Source organism: Choloepus didactylus, chromosome 1, assembly GCF_015220235.1.
Source record: "Choloepus didactylus isolate mChoDid1 chromosome 1, mChoDid1.pri, whole genome shotgun sequence".
NCBI classification, from domain to species: Eukaryota; Metazoa; Chordata; class Mammalia; order Pilosa; family Megalonychidae; genus Choloepus; species Choloepus didactylus.
In genome coordinates, this window is record NC_051307.1 from 23224984 (window position 1) to 23247972 (window position 22989).

The 22989-nt window shown below is 37.6% G+C and overlaps 1 pseudogene; it reads left to right on the forward strand.

The window, feature by feature from the left end:
* The window catches only part of LOC119505133, a 29757-nt pseudogene extending 18587 nt beyond the window's left edge, over window positions 1-11170 (forward strand).
* The last annotated feature ends 11819 nt before the right edge of the window (window positions 11171-22989 follow it).

Genomic DNA, 22989 nt, shown 5'->3' on the forward strand with positions numbered 1-22989 from the left:
CTTCTATTTCTTCTCTGGTCAGTCTAGGTTGTTCATATGTTTCCAGGAAATTGTCCATTTCCTCTACATTCTCCAGTTTGTTGCCATACAGTTGTTCATAGTATCCTCTTATAATTTTTTTAATTTCTTCAGGATCTGCAGTTATGTCACCTTTTTCATTCATTGTTTTGTTTATATGGGTCTTCTCTCTTTTTGATTTTGTCAGTCTAGCTAGGGGCTTGTCAATCTTGTTGATCTTCTCAAAGAACCAACTTTTGGTGATATTTATCCTCTCTATTGTTTTTTTGTTCTCTATGTCATTTATTTCTGCTTTAATCCTTGTTATTTCTTTTCTTGTACTTGGTTTAGGATTGGTTTGCTGTTCATTTTCTAGCTTCTTCAGTTGATCCATTAGTTCTTTGATTTTGGCTCTTTCTTCCTTTTTAATATATGCGTTTAGTGCTATAAATTTCCCCCTTAGCACTGCTTTTGCTGCATCCCATAGGTTTTGGTATGTTGTGTTCTCATTTTCATTTGTCTCTATATATTTAGCAATTTCTCTTGCTATTTCTTCTTTAACCCACTGATTGTTTAGGAGTGTGTTGTTTAACCTCCAGGTATTTGTGAATTTTCTAAGTCTCTGATGGTTATTGACTTCTAATTGTATTCCATTGTGGTCAGAGAATGTGCTTTGAATAATTTCAATCTTTTTAAATTTATTGAGGCTTGTTTTATGTCCCAGCATATGATCTATTCTGGAGAAAGTTCCATGAGCACTAGAAAAGTATGTGTATCCTGGTGATTTGGGATGTAATGTCCTGTATATGTCTGTTAAATCTAATTCATTTATCAGATTGTTTAGGTTTTCAGTTTCCTTATTGTTCTTCTGTCTGGTTGATCTATCTATAGGAGAGAGTGATGTGTTGAAGTCTCCCACAATTATTGTGGAAACATCAATTGCTTCCTTTAGTTTTGCCAGTGTTTCTCTCATGTATTTTGTGGCACCTTGATTGGGTGCATAGACATTTACGATTGTTATTACTTCTTGCTGAATTGCCCCTTTTATTAGTATGTAGTGGCCTTCTTTGTCTCTCAAAACATCCCTGCATTTAAAGTCTATTTTATCTGAGATTAATATTGCTACACCTGCTTTCTTTTGGCTGTAGCTTGCATGAAATATTTTTTTCCATCCTTTCACTTTCAGTTTCTTTGTGTCCCTGTGTCTAAGATGAGTCTCTTGTATGCAACATATTGATGGTTCATTTTTTTTGATCCATTCTGCGAATCTATATCTTTTAATTGGTGAGTTTAATCCATTTACATTCAATGTTAAAACCGTGAAGGCATTTCTTGAATCGGCCATCTTATCCTTTGGTTTATGTTTGCCACATTTTTCCCCTCTCTCTATTAATATCCTTTATTGTACCCATACTGAATCTCTTTAGTACTGAACCTTTCTCCAAGTCTCTCTGTCCTTTCTTTGTTTCTCTGTCTGTAGGGCTCCCTTTAGTATCTCCAGTAGGGCAGGTCTCTTGTTAGCAAATTCTCTCAGCATTTGTTTGTCTGTGAAAAATTTAAGCTCTCCCTCAAATTTGAAGGAGAGCTTTGCTGGATAAAGTATTCTTGGCTGGAAATTTTTCTCACTCAGAATTTTAAATATATCGTGCCACTGCCTTCTCGCCTCCATGGTGGCTGCTGAGTAGTCACTACTTAGTCTTATGCTGTTTCCTTTGTATGTGGTGAATTGCTTTTCTCTTGCTGCTTTCAGAACTTGCTCCTTCTCTTCTGTGTTTGATAGTGTGATCAGTATATGTCTTGGAGTGGGTTTATTTGGATTTATTCTATTTGGAGTTCGCTGAGCATTTATGATTTGTGTATTTATGTTGTTTAGAAGATTTGGGAAGTTTTCCCCAACAATTTCTTTGAATACTCTTCCTAGACCTTTACCCTTTTCTTCCCCTTCTGGGACACCAATGAGTCTTATATTTGGACGTTTCATATTATCTATCATATCCCTGAGGTCCATTTCGATTTTTTCAATTTTTTTCCCCATTCTTTCTTTTATGCTTTCATTTTCCATTCTGTCATCTTCCAGGTCACTGATTCGTTGTTCAACTTCCTCTAGTCTTGTACTATGAGTGTCCAGAATCTTTTTAATTTGGTCAACAGTTTCTTTAATTTCCATAAGATCATCCATTTTTTTATTTAGTCTTGCAATGTCTTCTTTATGCTCTTCTAGATTCTTCTTGATTTCCTTCATATCCCGTACTATGGTCTCATTGTTCATCTTTAGTTCTTTGAGTAGCTGCTCTAGGTGCTGTGTCTCTTCTGGTCTTTTGATTTGGGTGCTTGGGCTTGGGTTATCCATATCGTCTGGTTTTTTCATATGCTTTATAATTTTCTGTTGTTTTTGGCCTCGTGGCATTTGCTGAACTTGATAGGGTTCTTTTAGGGTTTGTAGACCTATTGAAGTCCTTATCTCTAATTTATCAGATCTACAGCTTCGTGGAGTACACTTTCTCTAACTAACCAGCAGGTGGCGTCCACGAGCCACCTGTTCTCCACAAGCCAGTTCTCCCCTGCTTAGCCTTTTTGGTGAGTGGGGGAGTGAGTCTTGTGGGGCTCAATTGGTGTACCAAGCTTGCGTGTGTAGTTGGTGTTGCCTGCCCTGTATGTGGGGCGTGTTTCTGGGCAGTCAGGGAGGGGGGGTGGCCCTAACAATCATATCTCCCTGATGATCCTAGAGTTTTAAAGCTGCTGCAATAGTCTAATCCTTCAGTTCAGTCCTGCCACAGTTTGTCTCTGACACTGACCCACAAGTCCTTGGTATTGGCGTATGTCTCCTGAGACTTGCAAGTGGGCCCCTCTTCCAGGTTGTGCACCCCGGGTCCTCTGTTGAGGGATGACTGTGCTATGTCACAGGTGAGTGCCGTCCCCCCAGGGCAGTTCTGGGCTGCTGGGCTGTGTAGGGAGGCTCCCAGTCTGCTCAAATGATGGCTGAATGGGGCTTTGTTAATTCACACTGCTCCACCTTCCCAGCTCTGGGACAATCAGCTGAGGTTGCAGGGAAGGCTAATGTCCACGCCCAGTTTTGTGGTGTGTGCCTGTTATTTGAAGCACTTCCGTCACACTGGGTTGTCTGGGGCAGCTCTGGGCTATGGGGCTGGCAATGGGCAGGAGTGTTTCCTGTCCACCAGGATGGTGGCTGTGAGCAGACACCCCCCTTTTCTTGGGAAGTTGTGTTGTTTAGTGAATTTTCTCAGCCACTGGATTATTGCCTTTTGTCTCAGAGCTCTCTTAGTTCTGCTCTTGACTTGACGTGCCCAAATTGCAATTCTTTGAAGCTTTCTGTATTGGGCTTCTTAGAGTAATTGTTTTAGAAAAAGAAAAAAGGATTAAAAAAAAAAAAAAAAAAGTTCCTTCCTCAGAGATCTAATGGGTTATTGAAATGCTAATAGACAAAGCAACCAGGGCCATTAAGGAAAGGTCCACAGGGCAGAGAGATCAGCTTTTCTTCAGGATTTCCATATGCGCCTCAAGGCCTGAGCTCCGCCCTTCCCCTTTCTGTGTTCACCAGAACTCCAAAAATCCTCTGCTTTTATTTTGGAGTTTTTTGCGTTATTTTTTTTTTTCTATGCCTGTCTCCTCTCTGCTGGGCTGGCAGCTCTCAGATTCTCTGGTGTCTGGTCTCAGTCTATCTATGGTTGGAGTATGAATCAGTAGAATGAGTTTCCGAGAAGGGCTGTCACTGCAGTTCTCCCTTCTCCTTCCCGGAGCTGGCAGCCCCTCCTCCCACGGGACTGAGCCTGGCAGGGAGGGGCGCAGGTCCCCTGGCCGCAAAAACTTACAGATTTCGCTGATCTCAGCAGTTCGACATTTTCATGAGTGTTGTATGAAGTATGCCCAAAGTCAGATTGCTCTGTGGTGTCCAGTCCACGCAGTTCCTGGCTTTTTACCTACTTTCCTGGAGGAGTAACTAAAACTTACAGCTCACCAGTCTGCCATCTTGCCCTGCCTCCACACTCAGTTTTTTAATAAGACAATCATGAGCTAAAGTAGAGCCTCATTAAAAAAAAAAATAGGAGCCTGCCACTTCAGGGAGGTTTGGGAAGGTCCAGTAGAGCAGGAAGATAAAGGTGTCCCAAAACAATGTGAAATAGAATTTATTCTATCTTGCCCTCTACTCTAAAGAAGGATAATTGTATTTAGATCTTTTTTAGATTTGGGAGACAAATAATTTTGAGTGAACTTGTTTTGATCCATTTCCTAACATGGTGGGGCAGATTAAGGAAAGGCCCTCCAGCTGCTCTGCCATTTGGGCTCTGTGACCCATGAGGTAAAATAGTGTTTGAAGTGCCTATGACATCTTTGGATTCTGAATGGAGCCTGTGGCAAATATGGGCATGAGAATCATAGGGTGGAACTCAAGGGGTTTTGAAAAAACCATGCTGCCTTTTGAAAATAAATATTCCCTCTTTCTCAATGTCTCTCTCGATATCTCTCTTTCTCTCTCCCTCTCTCTCTCTCCTTTCTCTCTCTCTCTCTCTCTCTCTCTCTCAGCTTCTGGCTTGCTACTTAGTCCTTGAAAAGACTGAATGCCTGACAATGGGACCTCAGCTGTCCATCACGAACTGGGTTGCATCTAATCCTCCAAGCCATAAAGTTGAGCGTGAACATAGCAACACTCCATCATCAAGAAGAAAAGTTATAAACAAGATCAGGATAAAGCCAGTTCTGATGGCACAAACAATTTTTACAAGTAGGTTGCTCATACTTACAGTTTCCTGCATCTACTGATGTACCCTCTCTCCTTCATCCCATATTTGTGGCCTCATTGTGAGTACTCCATGACCAGTTGATAGAGGAAGAATGAAGAGCAAATGGAATCTGGTTGATAAACAGCCAGCCAGTGCCTGTTTGATGGCTCATGAATAAAGTGGAAATAATGCCAGAAGAATCATGTGTAAGTACAACAATGTAGATTTCCCATTCAAAAAAGGAGATCTGACTATACCAATTGTCAAAATCACCAACAGCAGAAAACAATGGTGATTTTCAAAATTGGCCTCATAAGGAAAGAAGAACAGCTTGTTAACTGGTAGACACTTGACTATGTTGCATCTCTTCCATAATATAGGGGCTTCAGTTTGTTCTCACATTAACAGAGACTCGATCTAAATATATATTTGCCTTCCCCACTCACTATGCTTCCTATTTCACCACCTTCCACAGACTCAGTGAATGCCTTGTTCATCATCACATAGTTCACCTAACAATGCTTCTGACCAACATTCTCTTACAGTAAAAGGACCAAGTCAATGAATTTATACCTGTGGGATTTATTTAGCCATCACCCAGAAGCAACTGAGTGGAATGAAAGTGAATGACATGGCAATATTGAATGCTAAAATGCATAAGGTCATTCTAATAATGAAAATTCCAGCATTGTAAAGATAGCGAATTTGCCAATTTCAAGTTCCCAAATAGAAGCTTTGAAGTTTGAATCCCTTTGCAAATTAAATTATAAAGACATTAAAATTAAAAGGACTAAATCCAAAACCAAAGAATCTTGTTCTCACAAGTTCAGATTATAAAATTTTCCATTTAAAAGCCAATAATCATCCTCCCAAATTTTTTGTTTTCCTTTGTTTGAAGCAAAGTAGTTCTATTAGCCTAAGTGGTGGTAAAGTGCCTCCAGCAGGCTGGACTCTCTCCCTAACTGGAATGTATACAGTTTTTTTTCAGAGCTTGGATTAATTTAATGCCACATACCTATAAGCCTTCTTTATAAAGGGTTTGAAACTCTAATAAGAGATACAAGATTATCTCTGCACTAAGCCTATACCAAAATGCTTGGAAAACAAGCCATCCCCACCCTGTAAGTCATTATTCTAGCCAAATTGTCTTCCCAAGATCTGGTACTTAGTGTTGCCCAAAACTCCAGCAAATACACAGAATGTCAGAGGGAAGGACAAAAACCATCTTGGCTTCAACCTCCACAGGATGTCACTTGGTCGATGCCAGTGGTCAAGAATCCAATTCCTGAGAACTTACATCCAAGAGGAAAAGAATCCAGCTCAAGGTTAATTCATGAATATTTACCAGTTTTATGTAATTGTATATACATTTACCACATCTTGGGTAAAAAGCTATGTGTCCATCTTTCTCTCCTCTCAGAGCTGCATTTGAGCCATTACTTTCTTTTGGCAAAGGTTAGAAATTTGGTACAGTGGCCACCCTGTGTCACCAGCTCCATACTTCCTCTTGAGTACACATTTTCAGAATGACCCCTGTGTCTGATTCTCCTGCTTCTTCATAAATTGCTTAGGTCTAAGAGTTCTGTCTCCTAAGGAAGGTTCTTCCTCATATGCATTAGTCACACCCAAGTCCACTCAGGATCACGTAGTAGGTGACTTAAGCCTGTGGATCAGTCACATGAATCCAAGGCCAGGCCCTCCATAATCTCCTCCTTGATCCTTAACACAAATCCAGAATTTGAGGCAACAAATGTTTCACTGCCTACCTGGGCCTGGCATAAAAATATAAAAGCAGCATCTTGCCAGAACACTGTAGACCATTGAAAATATGTACCTTGCAATTTTGAAGCATCAAATATTATGTCCAATAATGTTTAAAAAGCTTATAGATTTTCTTAACTAATCAAATGCATGCCACAGCTATGCCTGTGGAAAGAGCTAAGCAACCTACAGATGCACTTGGAAACAAATCATACCTGCTAAAGGCCCTCCTTATTTTTCCACTGAAGTAAGGAGTGGTGCCCACGAGGCACACATTTCCTTGCCAGACCATTTTCCTCTTTGTTGAGTCCTGATCTTTGGCATAAGTTCCAGCTTTGATAGAAACAGTCATTTCATTATTTTCTTTACACACACACAACAGTAACAATAGTTTTGGAAATTAATCATGAACAACTGATAGAATTCAAAGCAGGATGTCTACCCTCTACATGGCTGAAAGAAATAACAGGGAACAAAAGAGTTTACATGGCAAAAAGCAGAAATGGACTAAACTGACTAGAAAAAGTACAAACATAGAAACTCAGAAAGTATAAAACTAAATGGCAGAAGTGAAACTCACCATAATTGTTTGATGGTAAGTTTGGGCTGTGCATTATATTGCTGATTAGAAGGCATAAGTTTTGAGAATGAGTTTTTAAAAATCTTAATGCTTTTAAAAGTAATATCTATTGAGGATTAAAAATTAAAATTATATTTTATATAAAATGAAAAGCAAACCTCTATCAGGAAAACACTAATAAAGGAAAGCAGAGGTAAAAATAATATCAGATAAAATATATTTTATGTTAGAAATAACTAAAGAGAATAAAGTAAGTCATTCACCTTGTTAAAAGAGAAAAAATATCTTAGCTTATCAGGGCTGTTCTTTTCTGTCAAATACCATACACTGGTTGCCATAAATAATTCAAATTTATTGTTTCACAGTTTGGGAAGCTAGAAGAAGTCCAAAATCTAGGTTTCATCAAGGCCACCGTTTCTCCAAAGCCTTTTAGCAGTTTGGTGATGGCTTTCTGGCAATCTTCCATCACACAGCGATATATCTTTTACTGTCTTCTCCTCTGCTTCCTACTGATTTCTCCTAATTGATTGTATCCAAATTTCTTCTCAATATAAGGAATTTAGCTATAGTGGATTAAGACCCAGTCTGATACAATTTGGCCTCATCCAAACAGAATCTTCAGAGATAATATTTACAAAGGAGTTCACATCCACAGGAAGGGGAGTTAGGACTTGAGCCTGTCCTTGTGGGAGAGATGATTCAATCCACCACAATCCATAATGAAAACATTCTAGTAAAACAAAGGTGAGAATCCTAATACTTCAAAATAGATTGATAGCATTATTATTCTTAAAATGAGAAATAAATGCAAGAAGATAATGAGGTTCTCTCTCCATAATGTTGGTAGAAAATAAATATAAACCTAGAACTCTATAGTCATCTAGGTTTGAATGAAGAATGGAGTAGAAATAATAATTTTATATTTACAAAATTAAGAGAATTTACCAAACAAAAGACCTCACAAAAGCAAATATTAAGGGATATACTTCAAAATAAATAAAAAGGAAGTCAAAGGAAAACAGTGGGATACTTAGCAAAGAAATAGTTAAAGTATGTTGTTGGGAAAAAAAATAGTCTAATTAACCCCTGACTCACAAAAGCATAGATTATAATTAAAAGATGGATGTTGCTAAAAGACTGAAGTGAATCCAAACAAATTTCTTGTCTAATTCAGATGTAAGATACATATAATAAATAAATTTAGATTATTTTAGAAAAATGTGCAATTAAATATTCATTTAAAAACTAAATGGTAACAATTAAGACCATAGAAACACATTGCAGTCTATAGTTAAAAAAAAAAAAGGATTAAATAAAACTTTAGATTTTAAAAGTAGGAAGAAAAATGGATAAAAATAAACCAAAAAAAGTAATGAGGGCAAAACATGGTAAACAGATTACCAAAAACATCAGTAGAAATAGTAAGCCCGATTATATAGTTATCACAATAAATATTGATGGTCTTCCTGAAGCAAGTAAAATGAGGTATCTAGCCAGAGATGACAGGTGATGATTAAAATAGAAGAATTTGATAACATCTACATTAAAGGCAGTTAGACTTCTGAATTTGAATCCTATCCCCAACTTTTCACAGCCAACCAATGACCCTTTCTTACCACAAGAAGAGAGAGAATGTTTACCTTTTGGCGACATTTAACCAGATAGTATCCTGTTTGGGGCATGTCCAGCACAGAGGGTTAGAGCTGATAAAAAGGAGAGTCCATGGAAGCCTGGATCCTGAAAGGTGAAAACTCCACACCCCTTACCCATGTGGCACACAGAATTCTCGTAGCCAGGCTTACAACCACAAGCAGGACATACAGTGGTTTTTCTCTGAAGATACTGACCAGCAGAAGAGAAAAGACCAAAGACACTGACAGCTGCTGACACAACAAAACTTGAGAGTCACCAATGGGTAATCCTGAAAGGAAAACCACACCTTGAGCCTCCCATTTCTGAGTCACTTATTCTGAACTATGAAGCAAAAGCCAAAAGTCACCCACAGTAGGGGAAGGCTGCTAACTGAAGACTAGAGACTGAAATAAGCAAAAAGAAAGAAACACAGAAGAAACAGCAAAATGGTCGGGAACAGAAGAAAACTCCAAAAAACAACAAACAAAAAAACAAAAACAAAAACAAAAAAACACCTTGAAATATGCATTCTTAAAACAAGGTGTGCTGGTTTGGATATATTATGTCCCCCAGAAAAGCCATATTCTTTAATGCAATTTTGTGGGGGAACACTGATTAGTCTGTTGATTAGGATGGAAACTCTGATTGAATTATTTCCATGGACGTGTGGACCTCGCCCATTTAGGGTGGGTCTTGATTAGTTCACTGAAGTATTTAAGAGAGAAGTTAAGAGCTGACACAGAACCGGATGCTGACTGACACTTGGAGATGCTTGGAGTTGCAGAAGAAGGAGGTTTTGAAATGCCAAGCTAAGAGATGAAACCCAGAGTTTGCCCTGGAGAAGCTAAGAGAGGACCCCCAGATGCTAAGAGAGAAACACCTTGGGAGAAAGAAGCAAGGATGCATAGGAGATGAGAGAGAGGAACCAAGACAGAAACACAGAGACATTTTGGAGAAAGCCGTTTTGAAACACAACCCAAGAGCAAAGGATCAGAAGACTCCAGTCATGTGCCTTCCCAGCTGACAGAAGTGTTCTAGATGCCATCAGCTATTCTTCAATGAAAGTATCATCTTGTTTATGCCTGAGTTTGGACACTAATAATAAATCCCCTTTATAAAAGCCAATCCATTTCTGGTATTTTGCATAATGGCAACTCTAGCGAATCAGAATAGAAGAGGAAGAGTCTAGCAAAAAGAAATATTTATAGAAAGAAGAGGTTTCTGAAAAATTCAAAATCTTTGATGGCAGGAATTAAAAAAAAATCAGTAAAAAATTGCTAAAGTTGAAGAAATTTCCCATAAGATAAAGCATGAGTAAAAAGAGAGGCAAAATTGCAAAGACAAGTTAATTAGATGATCAGTGCAGGAAATTGAACATCCAGCTTATAAGAGTTCAAGACAGGGAGAAGAGGGAGGAAAAAAGAATAAAAAACAATACAAGAAAATTCTTCAGAACTGAGGAACATAGAACTTCAGATTCAAATGGCCCATCAAAAAGCCGAGCACAACAGAGTGGGCGGTGGATCCCGGTCCAGAAGATACCATCAGTTGTCTCTGGTGGCACTTTCCTGTCAGCATTCCATCTGTGATCCCACAGACAGACCGGACTGGACCGTGACTGATGGAGCTTGCTCTCTTCCATGTCCCTTGCCTGCAGCTCACTTGGTTCTCATTTCAGAGTTACAAACTACATATTGAGCATTTTCTATGCCTGGTAATTTTTAGTCTATTGCTCTGAATATATCAGTGAAGTAGCTGCAATGAACTGGAGGTTATTTTCAAAACACCAGTATTTTGATTCAAGAGGAATGTTCATTTCTATAGTATTTTCAGCTCCACTGCTCTTCAATGCCACGATCATTGTTATTATGTGGGTGTGTAAGACTTTGAATGTAATGATTGACCTGAGGAATTTACAAGAGAAAAGAAAAAGAAAGAAGAGGGGAAGAAAAGAAGAAGAATATTATAACAATTACTTTGGATTTTCCATGTTAGGTTCTTTTCCTCCACCATTGTTTCCAGTGTTAAAGTACACATGTTACAGGCATTCTTCTTTAGCAACTGATTCATGATTTGACAAGGCGATAGATTATTTTATTGTGAAATTCACAGTGATCCAACACATACTAAAGTTGATTTTTAAAATGAACACTAATATCAATCAGATTTGTTAACCATAGATCTACATTCAGAATATTTGGAGTGTTTCTAGTTAAGCTGTACAAATAGTCTCTAATCAGAGCCTTTCATAATTTGCTAATTAGTTCACACCATTTATGAGGTTGGTATAATTATAAAATGTTAAATCAATATAGAAGTGTTAAACTTAAATAATAAATATTTAATGTTATTCTACTTGTGGCCACCATTACCTATTTATCCTGTTGTGTTTTCTAGTCTGGAGCAGTGGTTCTCAACCATGGGTGATTTTGTCCTCCAGGGAACATTTGGCAATGTCTGAAGACATTTTTGATGGTCATGACTGGTGTTGTTGGCATCTATTGGGTTGAGCCAAGGGAAGCTGTGGAACCTACTGCAATACATAGGACAGTCCCCAACTAAAAGGGATTATCAAGCCCAACTTGTCAGCTGTGCCAAGGTTGAGAAATCCTGGACTAGAGAAACATTTTAGAAAAAACTTTTGAAGCAGGATCTTGAAAAATATACTATATTTCAATTTAATGAACTAATTCTTATGTTGTTAGTTCTCTATAAAGATCCACACAGGCCAGGCCCTGTCTAAACAAAATAAGAGCCTACTTCACTTGTTCATAATAGTTAAAAATTTTAAGATATAACAGAAGCCATTAAGGCCAGATTCTGTGGAAAAGAATATGTTGAATGAGCCCTTTGTTTTTATTTTTCAGGAAACAAAATTAGAAATACAGAAATATTGAATGACTATTTTAGCTTTTTTGACTAATAGAATTTTTTTGGCATCATTTTACCTTTTTTTAAATTCAGTTTTATTGAGATATATTCACATACCATACAATCATCCATGGTGTACAATCAACTGTTCACAGTACCACCATATAGTTGTGCATTCATCACCCTAATCTATTTTTGAACATTCTCCTTACACCAGAAAGAATCAGAATAAGAATAAAAAATAAAAGTAAAAAAGAACACCCAAATCATCCCCCTCATCCCACCCTATTTTTCATTTAGTTTTTGTCTCCATTTTTCTCCTCATCCATCCATACACTGGATTAAGGGAGTTTGAGCCACAAGGTTTTCACAATCACACTGTCACCCCTTGTAATCTACACTGTTAAACAATTGTCTTCAAGAGTCAAGGCTACTGTATTGGAGTTTGGTACTTTCAGGTATTTGCTTCTAGCTATTCCAATGCATTAAAACCTAAAACGTGTTATCTATATAGTGCGCAAGAATGTCCACCATTCTTCTCGACTCCGTTTGAAATCTCTCAGCCATTGAAGCTTTATTTCATTTCATTTCACATCCCCTTTTTGGTCAGGAAGATGTTCTCAATCCCTTGATGCCAGGTCCAGATTCATCCCTGGGAGTCCTATCCTGCGTTGCCAGGGAGATTCACACCCCTGGGAGTCAGGTCCCACACAGGGGGGAGGGCAGTGAGTTCACCTGCCAAGGTGGCTTCAACTAAAAGAATTTTATGAGAAATAGATTATATTCCTTCTTAAATTTCAGTTTGGTTTCCTACACTTCAAGTGCTCAAGAACACAATGCTATCAATTTTATTATAATAGTTATAATATGATTTTGTAATATTTAATTTATCAAATAGTTCATATACAGTGAGCTCCTGGTTCCTTTCAAATCTGGAACCATAAGTAAAGAATGACAGGAGGTGAATAAGGATCCAAACTTTTAAAAATATGGTTTTCAATAAAGGGAATGGTATTGGCTCTTGATTTTGGTTAAAAAAAAATGGTTTGGGAATGGTTGTTTAAATTTTAACATGATTTTTCCCCCCGAGTGAAACATACTCAGATTTCAAAAGGAAAAAAAAAATCTAAATTAAAGGATTTATATTTAGCAGTTTAAAAGTTGGCACTTTCTTAAATTATAAAGTTAAATTTCAAAATTCAGATATATAATGTTTTATAGACAATTTAAGTGATCTTGGTAGAGAAACTGTTTCTTGAATTTTGACTTTAGTTTTAGAAGTGACTTGATAACGATTTTCTTAATAACTCCACTGGAAATTTTATTCTGAAATTTTTGCCAGGTCATTCTGAATTTGTTAAACTTTTGTATTGAACGTTAAAAAGGGACTTTAAAAGCAGCATTTCATTGTTAAGCCAAATTTTAAACTTAGAATGACCCTACTTATCAAGTATTGTGTACGGGTGTCCTGATAACAGTTCTAATTTTGCATTTCTGAAGATTACCAATTCAGCATGTTTAGTAGTATTATGGGTTCAGAAGAGTTCACTGTATCACAAATTGATTTCACAGAATGTAAAGTCAAATTGGACCAGTTATGTTAAAATTATAATATGAATATACAAGAATGGTAGACGATAATGCCGAGTTAGTATAGAGCTCTGCCACTGGAGGTTTGTTCCACACCTGTCAGGCCTTTGGGACAGAGGGTGATAATAAAAAATGGAGTAAAAAATTGTTTTAGATAATGGATTCTAAGTCTTGGTATTGTTAAAGTCAGCTGAGTTATAGAAACTTGTAGACAATGTACATTTTCACTATCCACACATTATTTTGACTTTCTAAATATGGGACCATCTGACTAAATCTCTTTTACTGTGAAAAGTAGTGTAACAGTATTGCTAACTTTACCTAAACTTTGTGTACGATGTTAGTGGTTTATATTAATGTAGAAACATGGCATGGGGTCTTTTTGTTTTGTTTCCTTTTTATATTTTGGAGTGGGGAGATGGAGGACACTCATGTTGTCAAGTCTTTTTCATAAAAACAAGCTTCACTCATTTTTTAACTGTTTAATAAATTCATATTCAGTGGTTTAAAAAAAAAAAAAAAACAGCCAAGCACAACAAATGAAAGAGCAATCTCACCAAGGTTTATTATTGTGAAATTTTAGAACACTGGAGATAAAAATCATATACCAAGGAACAAAAATCATAATGATGTAGGATGTCTCAAAAGCAGCATAGGAAGCTGGAAGTCAATAGCATGTTACCTTCAAAATTCTAAAAGAAAATGTCTTTCTCACTAAAATCCATATCCAATCAAGCTACTAAGTATAGATCAAAGTCATTTTCAGACAGGAGAAATAATTTCTAAAAATCACACTATCTGTAACCTTTCTCAAGAAGCTACTTGTCTTAGTTTGCCAGGCTGCTATGATAAATATCATATAATGGTTTGGCTTAGAAAACCAAACGTTTATTAGCTCATGGTTTCAGAGGCCAGAAGTCCAAAATCAAGATGTCTGCAAGGTCTTGCTTTCTCCCCACAGTCTGCAGCATTCTGGCGCTGGCTTGCTGCAATCTTGGGGGTTCCCTGGCTTGCATCTCCACCTCCCATCACATGGCCATCTCTCATTCTTGCATCTGCTCTTCCAGTTCTCCACTGACTTCTGGCTTCTTCCTGTGAGACTGCCGGTTTGTATATTTATGTCCCCCAGAAAAAGCCATATTCTTTAATGCATTCTTGTGGGACCAGACGTATTAGTGTGGATTGCATGGGAACCTATTGGTTCAGTGTCCATGGAGATATGACCCACCCAACTGTAGGAGATAACTCTGGATAATTTCCATGGAGGTGTGGCCCTGCCCATTCCACATGGGCCCTGTTTAGTTTACTGGAGCACTATATAAGCTCAGACAGAAGGAGCTCATAGCTACCTGGAGCTGAGACAGACATTTTGAAGATGGCTGTTGGAAGCTGATACAGACATTTTGGAGAACACCATTTTGAAGCACAATCTGGGAGGAGCAGATGCCAGCCATGTGCCTTCCCAGCTAACAGAGGTTTTCTGGATGCCAATGGTCTTTCTCCAGTGAAGGTACCCTTTGTTGATGGACACTTTATGGTCTTAAGACTGTAACTGTGTAACCAAATAAACCCCCTTTTATAAAGCCAATACATTTCTGGTGTTTTGCATTCTGGCAGCATTAGCAAACCTTCCCTGACTTCTAGCTTCTTGTTTCTTCTCTTTATGGGGGTTCCAAGGGTATGAATTAAGATCCACCCTGATTCAGTTGGCCACACCTTAACTAAAGATAACATTTTCAAAAGGTTCTATTTACAAATGGTGTTTCACCCACAGGAGCATGGATAAAGATTAAGAACATGTCTTTATTTGGCTACATAGTTCCACACCACACTACTGGAGCATATCATGTCACAAAACAAAATAGTAAAAGAAAAAAAAAAGAGTGAGAACGTGGGATTCAGGAAATAGGCAATCCTATACAGAAGAGTAACAAAGGGAGTTCTGCAGATGATCCTTACCATTGGATATTGAAGTTCTGCCTCATTTTTGTCAAATATTAAGAATGCTACAATCGTGTCTTTTGTATATAATTTTTATATGGAATCTTGGAAGTAGAATTATTCTTTCAGAACATATACATACTGTATGATTGATATGATTGATATGATTTACCTAATAGTTTAATATCTTATCATTATAGTTTCTAACTTCTGAGTGGGAGTGGTTAGGGGATTGTCCCTTTCCTCTTTTAATATTCTACATGTCCCTGACATTAATTCATCAGTAGAAAAAGTAAATTTTCTGGATAGAGTAGTAGTAGTATTCTTTCAGGAAGGAAAAAGGAAGCTATATTTCTGTGCAAGAATCTTTCCACAAACTGTTCAGTCTTGTTCAATTATAACAAGCTCAAGATCAAGGGAAGCTCAGAGCTCATACCCCTTAATTTAGTCCATTTGTTCTTTTCATGGTTGCCATATTATTGGGAATGCAACCTAGTTGCTATAAAAAAAAAAGTTAAATGAAATAATTCGCATGTGGCTTAAAGTTTAGTTCACGTATCTAAATTAAAGCTACAATAATTGAGAGCTAGAAATGGCACATTAATTTTTCTAAATAAAATTAAATGTGAGCCTTGCACCCTTTTCACTGCAGTTCATAAGAAAGCCACACCCTTAGCAATTATGTGACAATTATAAAGAAAATCTTCCCTAGGCCTATTTTATTGCCATATATAATGTGGCTTGTTTGATCAATTCTGAAAATAAACTCTTTGATGTCTGGCTTTCTATTTTAAAAACCTCACCACCTGGCAGTCAACTCCTCTGTGGAGAAGGACTACAAAATCATCTGTGAGTACAGGATTTGCCACAGAGAATAAGCATGCAGGGATAATATAAAGAAAAGGCAAAATAGAGATGTCAAGCAGAGAGAAGAAGAGGAAAGTATAGGACTTGGTTCTTTGTTACGTCAACCTGAGCCTTTCTAATTTCAGTTCTTTTGCTTTATATTGTATGTTCCATAAATCTCAATCCTAATGAAAATACCAGTACAGGGGATCTCCACATTTAATTGACCTGAATTGTGGAAGGATGTTTCTGACTGACTATTCATGAAATCTGTTCTTTCCTTCAACATTTTGAACATCAAGGAAAACTGTCAAGTGAGTGGATAAAGATAACAATTCATAAAAGCGTGTCTTTATTAAACCAATTCTCCTGAATGGAGCAGATCTTTGTGAAGTGGTTAAAGAAAAATGAAAACTCCCTATATTTACAAATTAATCTTAGCCCCATTCCATTTCTTCCATGAAGCTAAAGTTTGCTTTCTTTTTTTTTTCTTTTCTGAGAAATTAAGTATATAAAATATGTTGAAATATGAACAATTTTAAAAAGAACATGCGAAACTAGCTGTTTTTAAAATATATTTTAGTAATGTTTGGATAAAGTGACAAGTTAGAACTTTCCATGTCCTACTCTCGAATCCACAGATAGCGTTAAGTATATGTTAGAGCTTTATGCAGATTTTAATACAACTTCACAAGCCCTTGTATTTGCAGTTATTTAATGGCTGTAACTGAATTCATGAAATTCCGTCTTGTCTTCTACGAGCAAGATTTTTCAGCCTTTGGTGATATCTATTCTGCCAAGCATGGGAAGAGGTTAAGGGTGGCCCATCACTTACTCTGAGGGCAGATGGGTAATGTTGGCTCTCTAACCCAAAAGGTACCTGTGGAGTTGAACCTGTAGGTGATAAATCAATTTAACTTTATACTTTGCATTTTTAATGTTAGTTTTAAAATCCAAATTATCATGCACTCTACCTTCCTATTTAAAAAATAAAGATTTGAATGGGTCTATTGAAAAAGAGTAACAGAATAAAAATAACAATACAGGAAAGGAAGAAAATAAAATTAAAAGGAGAAAAGCATGCACATTGCCCATTAAGTTAACACTTACTTAATGGGAAATGTGTATCCTAGAATCCAAAGTGAACAGGAAAATGTGACATCTCAAAACTCTCTTGAGAAAAGGAAAAACATCAGTTCCTCAATCTATACAGAGAGTCTAGATGCTTCGATAAATTTTCTCCTGGGACATGAGATTGAGGGTAAAGAGAGATGTAATGCACAATGATCACAAAAGTAGCGTTACGACAAATTTGGTTCCCCAGTTTGTATGGCTTGATAGGAAGTTCAAAGCAGAACATTAAAATTCAATCCAGGAAAGTCAAATCTGTTATGCAGTCAGATGCTGTGACTGAAATATGCAGCCACAGAATGATATTTTCATCCAACGATTGAATTTAAATGACCTAGAACAGTGGCCATTTAGCGTGTCTCCCTAATCATCTTCTGGAAATGCCTTTTCGTTCTGCAGACTTTTGATAGGAGCTTTATGCCAGACAGAGCAGCAGAAGAATTTTATCCTTGTGTGGGATAACGGGTAGGCTCTAATGTTGATTAGAGATAGCAGTTTTGGTTCATTAGCTTTGGAAGCCAAGCAAGTGTGTGAAGGCAAGACAGGTGACCTGCAGGGGTGTCCATAGACACAATCAGTGTCTCAGGAAGTAAATTGTTTCCTTAGCTCATGTATTCATGCTTGGATGAAGGCTAAAATTTCCTCACCAGGGAGCACAACACACATAGTTTTACACTGATAAAGGTCCATAGCATCTGTTGTCAGCTGCACACAAGGACAATAGTAAAACCTCAGCAATGCAACAGAACAAGAAGGAAGTTCTAAGAACATGATCTCCCCATGTTACTTGCCAGGCTCATTTACTGTAAAAGGCAGCCCTATGAAACTGATCAAATATCTGCTGGAAGGAATGATTGATACTATGTAAATGAGTACAGCTAAATATGAGAAAGACACATTTTCAAAAGTAATGTTTAATAATGTTTTGAAAAGAAAAATAGCAAACCATTGTTTCTTCAAGTCATTTAGCATAATGAAAGCAAGCAGATGGCACACAAGAAAATACTTTTCCTCTTCTCTATTTTAGGAGATTTAAACATCCAATTAATCTAAAACTGGTGTTAGGTAAGTCAGATATAAAATGCAAAATTAAAAAAGAGGGACCAAGAAACACCCTTGTTCTTGACTGTGGAATTTTACAAAATTTACAAAAAAGCACTAACAATTGCCAACACTGTTTTTCAGAATTAGATAAAGTAAGAAAGCATTTACCATTTGATTTACCATCTGATTTTTTCTACCATAGCTCCAATCCTTAAAGTATCTAGAAAACTAAGTTCTTTAAGGGGTGATAGGGCAAGTCTAACTAGACTGGGATAAAATAAAAATCACTTGAGATGCAGCAGTAAATTCAGGATCAAAATCAAGTCAAGGAAAGAGAAGCAGAAGTGAAGAAATAGGGATGAATGTTGAAAAATTGCTCCTGACAGGACAACTGACAAATTAGGGCTGGTGGGTCCATTAAGACCCTTCCGGGTTGGGGAGTGGGGAATAAAAACTTCCAGCTTTCGCTTCTGTGCTCCAGGTCTCCTCCTAATCTATCTGGTTTGCAGATTGTTTTCAGGGCTGCTCCCCCTGCCTTTTGCTGTGTATTCTCAGTGCTTGTTCATATTCCTGATGTGAATTTGCTATTGACTGTATATTTGTCCACAAGCATCCTTATATATTTTTGAATCTTTGTTTAGTTTTCTCTTGAAGAAAAACACTATACTATTTATTTCTTATGTATATATCTAAAGGACTTCATCATCTAATAAAATGTCAGTTTTTGATTATTTACTAAAATCCTTGCTCTTCTCTCATATCCTTTGTTATACTAGATCTCACATTTTTTCCAGTTTCACCCTCTAGAAACTAGCCTTTTCTTTCTTCTGTACATGATGTTGTGTCATTTTGCTTTCAACCTTTTTTTTGTAAATGTTATAAATATTTTACAGTTAGAGTGTTCACATACCACTTGTGATTTGACTATATTATTAAAAGAAGATTTTGGATTTGATTAAGATCTGGGAGATGTTTTACTTCTGGGAAATCATAAAATAAATGAAAAACATTTTATGCTGCCTCCTTCAAGGGCACATTATTCTTAACATGATGTTAGGAAACATTAGGGTTTTGCTTTTGACTATACTGGTAATTTTGATTCAAATGCCATCCCTAAATGCCATCAGAAAGTGTTACTCCTTGGCAGTCTATTCTCTTGAGAAGGCAATCATTTGATGTCAGAAAAAAGAAAAAAAGACAAAGTAACCCACTTCATAGTCATATATTTCCTGTATCCTCTGTGAGGCATCGTTGCCTTGCAAAGAAATCAAAGCTTCCTTCCTATTACACCACAGAGCTGTGTCAAGACAAAATAGTAATGCAGCCAAAAATATTTGTGTAATATTTTTCAGATTATAAGAATATTTGGAAACTATGAAAACTATGCAATGAAAAATAAAAATCACTTGAGATGCAGATATAAATAGCGTTAAGATTTTAGAGTATTTTCTTTTAGTTCTTGCTATGTAAATACAAATATACAAGGTTACATCATTTTGTGTATTCATTCCTATGTCTTGTTATTTTGCATAACTTCATCTTAGGAGTGTGCTTCCATGCCATTAAAAACTTCAAGAGTATCTCTAATGGTTACAAAATGCTGTGTCAGTGATTATGGATTTTTTGGAACAGCTTTATTGAGACATAAGTCATATACCATGTAATTAAATCATTCAAATTGTATCATCCAATGGTTTTTACTATACTCACAGAGTGGTACAACCATGACCACAATCAGTTTTAGAGTATTTTCATCACCCCAAAAGGAAACTCCATTACCTTTAACTATCATCCCCAATCTCTCCACCCACTAGGAAACCACTAATTTACTTTCTGTATAGATTTGCCTATTCTGGATTGATTAATACAAATAGAAATATATTATGTGATCTTTTGAGACTTACTTCTTCAACTTGGTGTAATGTTTTCAAGGTTCACCCATGTTGTAGCATGTACCAGTACTTATGTCTTTCTACGGTCAAATAATGTTCCGTTGTAATGGTTATGTTTTCATGTAAGTCTTTATAAAGTAAGTTCATTGATTCAAGGCCTGTTGTATTTGATGCAGTTCAACTAGCTTTACAAGGTAAAAATAAACTTTTTAAAACCTTTATGAAGTAGAATATACTGATTTCTTCCCTTCTCATACTTCCATTCTTTCCCATTCATTCAACAAGTATTTATTAATGGCCTGATATATACAAGGCTCCATGCAGGTTTTAGGAATAAATTGTGAATGAAATCAACACAATTCCTGTCTCTACAATTCTGTAAGGAGCCCAATGTTACAAATAAAGATATAAGCAACATTAAAAACTGAGATAAGAACAAGCAATGCCTCCTGTCAAAGTCCACCAGGTACATACAAAGGTGGGTTTATTGGCTCTTTGCTATGAGGGAGAAACACCATGGAATACATGGGGCATCTCAGTGAAAGGGTGCTGGGGAAGGTATGTGTGGTAGAATTAGGGCTATATTAGAAGGTTTTGGAGAAAGTTCAAGGAAGCATGATTTGTTCCGCATTGAGTTTGTCAGAAAGTAAGTGCAATTCTATGATTGGAGAATCTTAATTTTTATCTAAAGGCAGGAGGAATAAGATAGGGTATAATTAAAAAGTTATAATTAGCAATGAGCACCAGTCACTTACTTTAGCCATATAATTTGTGAGGCCCAGTGAAAAATGAAATAGTGGAGCACTTTGTTAAAAAATTAAGAGTTTCAAGACAGGGACAGCAAAGCATTAAACCAAGCACCGAGCCCTTCTAAGCACAAGGCCATGTGAGACTGCATGGGTCTCATAACCATGAGTGGCTGTAATGACTTTAGTGAAAATATTTTGTTGATACTGGTCAATGTTCGATTTTTACAAGATTGATGTTTGGATTAATTATGGGAGGCAATCTTAACCACCAGAAGGAACGTATAGAAGGAAATTTTGGCAGCTATGAGAAGGTGCCTTGCAGAATTTCAACTACTGGGAGTGTAATTGGCTGGAGGCCCCAGATGTTGCTCTCTGAAGTCCATCACCACGTTTGAGCCAACACATCCCATAGGGTGCTGTCAGTCTGTTACTAAGCATCTTGGTGACAGCAAAGCGAGCCTGATCCTGGGAAGCAGTGGACTCCAACAATGGGTAACTTTGCCCCAAAGGCCTTGCTGAAATTTTGTTAGGCTGTTCACTGGTCAAAGATGCTTCCACCCAGCCTTCCTTTGTTCTTTTCTTCACTGGCAGGGGGCGGGGCGGAGGCAGACTTGCATGAAGTCTAATTTCTCTCCCAAGCTCTCCCTGCTCCCCCTGCTTTCTCTCACAGTGATTTCCCCTAGTAAACTTCTTGCACATTTAGTCCTATCTTGGAATCTGTTTCTTGGAGGACCTGTGCCACTAACACACAAGTGGCACCAGAAATGACCTGATAAAAGAGGTGGTAAGAGGAGGATTTGGCATTGGCTAATTCATTACCCAGCAGATGAAAGGACATACCCTGGACAGTAGATAGGACAGAGATTTCCCTGGCATGTGGTGGTGTCTCAAATGCAAGATTTCACTGATGGTGACCCATAACTCTGCCTTGGGAAATTAGAATGATGTAGCAGAAACAATGAAGCAGGCATTGGAAAAATACGGGGAGGAAAATGTCTACAAAGATAGCAAGAGAGCAGTTAAGAGTTGGCCAGTTACTAGGTGTATTGATACCTTATAGAAGGATAATGAGCAATTGAGAGCTGTGAAATTGAAGTGATTAATGGCTAAGTGGGAGAACCAGAGAATCTAAGTGCTTGTTCACAAAATAGCCCTTATCTCCTTCAGCGGAAGAACAGACTCAACAGAGTGGCAGGCAGAGTCCTAATGATAAGTTTCTGAGCTCCAGAGAGATTAGAACAGTCAATCAAGGCAGTTTATTTACATAAAGTCAGAATCCTGATGGGGAAATTCTGAGATCCATAAACATGGGCTGGAGACATCTGGATGGGTGCCACTGAAAACATTTACCAAGCATCCTTATCTGCACCTCTTGGCCTCAGAGGTGACCCATTCTTCCTTGGTAAGCACATTTCCTTCCTCTAGCACACTTCTGGGCTAGAGCATGCTGCAGAAGCTTCTCCACTACAACACACTAGTCCTGGGACAATAGTGCCAGTACAACACAATTGCCATGTCAAGAGATGCTCTTATGTTCTCTCCTGGCTGCTAGACCAATTACTACTGTTAAATCCCAGCCTAACACAGCCTGGCACATGACGGACCTGATAAGAGAAGGAAGAGACTACATGATTTAAAAAATGCAAGAATTAGCTGGTATGCATTGACTGGAACTAGAGGAGTACCCTGGGATAGGATGTTGAGGTTATTTAATCAAGGAAACATAATGTAAGATGGTACCATCCAGAACTCCTTGTCTTGGAAGCCCGTGCTTTGGGGACTCAGGACTTAACACCTGTGCTGGTTTGGATGTATTATGTTCTCCCAAATGCCATGTTTTTTGGTGCAGTTTTGTGGGGGTAGACATATTAGAGTTGATTAGGTTGGAATCCTTTGATTGTTTCCATGGTTATGTGACTCAATCAACTGTGACTGGAAAATTTGATTGGATTATTTCCATGGAGATATGGACCCCACCCTTTCAGTATGGGTCTTGATTTAATCACTCACAAACAGAAGGCCCTCAGAGCAGCTGAGAGTGACATTTTTGGAGAGCATCCAAGAGAGACATTTTGGAGACGGCCATTGAGAGCAGACTTGCTGACACTTTGGGGATGCTAGTCCAGTGTTTGCTCTGGAGAAGCTAAGAGAAGACAAAACGCTCCAAGAGCAACATTTTGAAGAATGCACAGGAGCTCAGAGAGGAGCTGGGACAC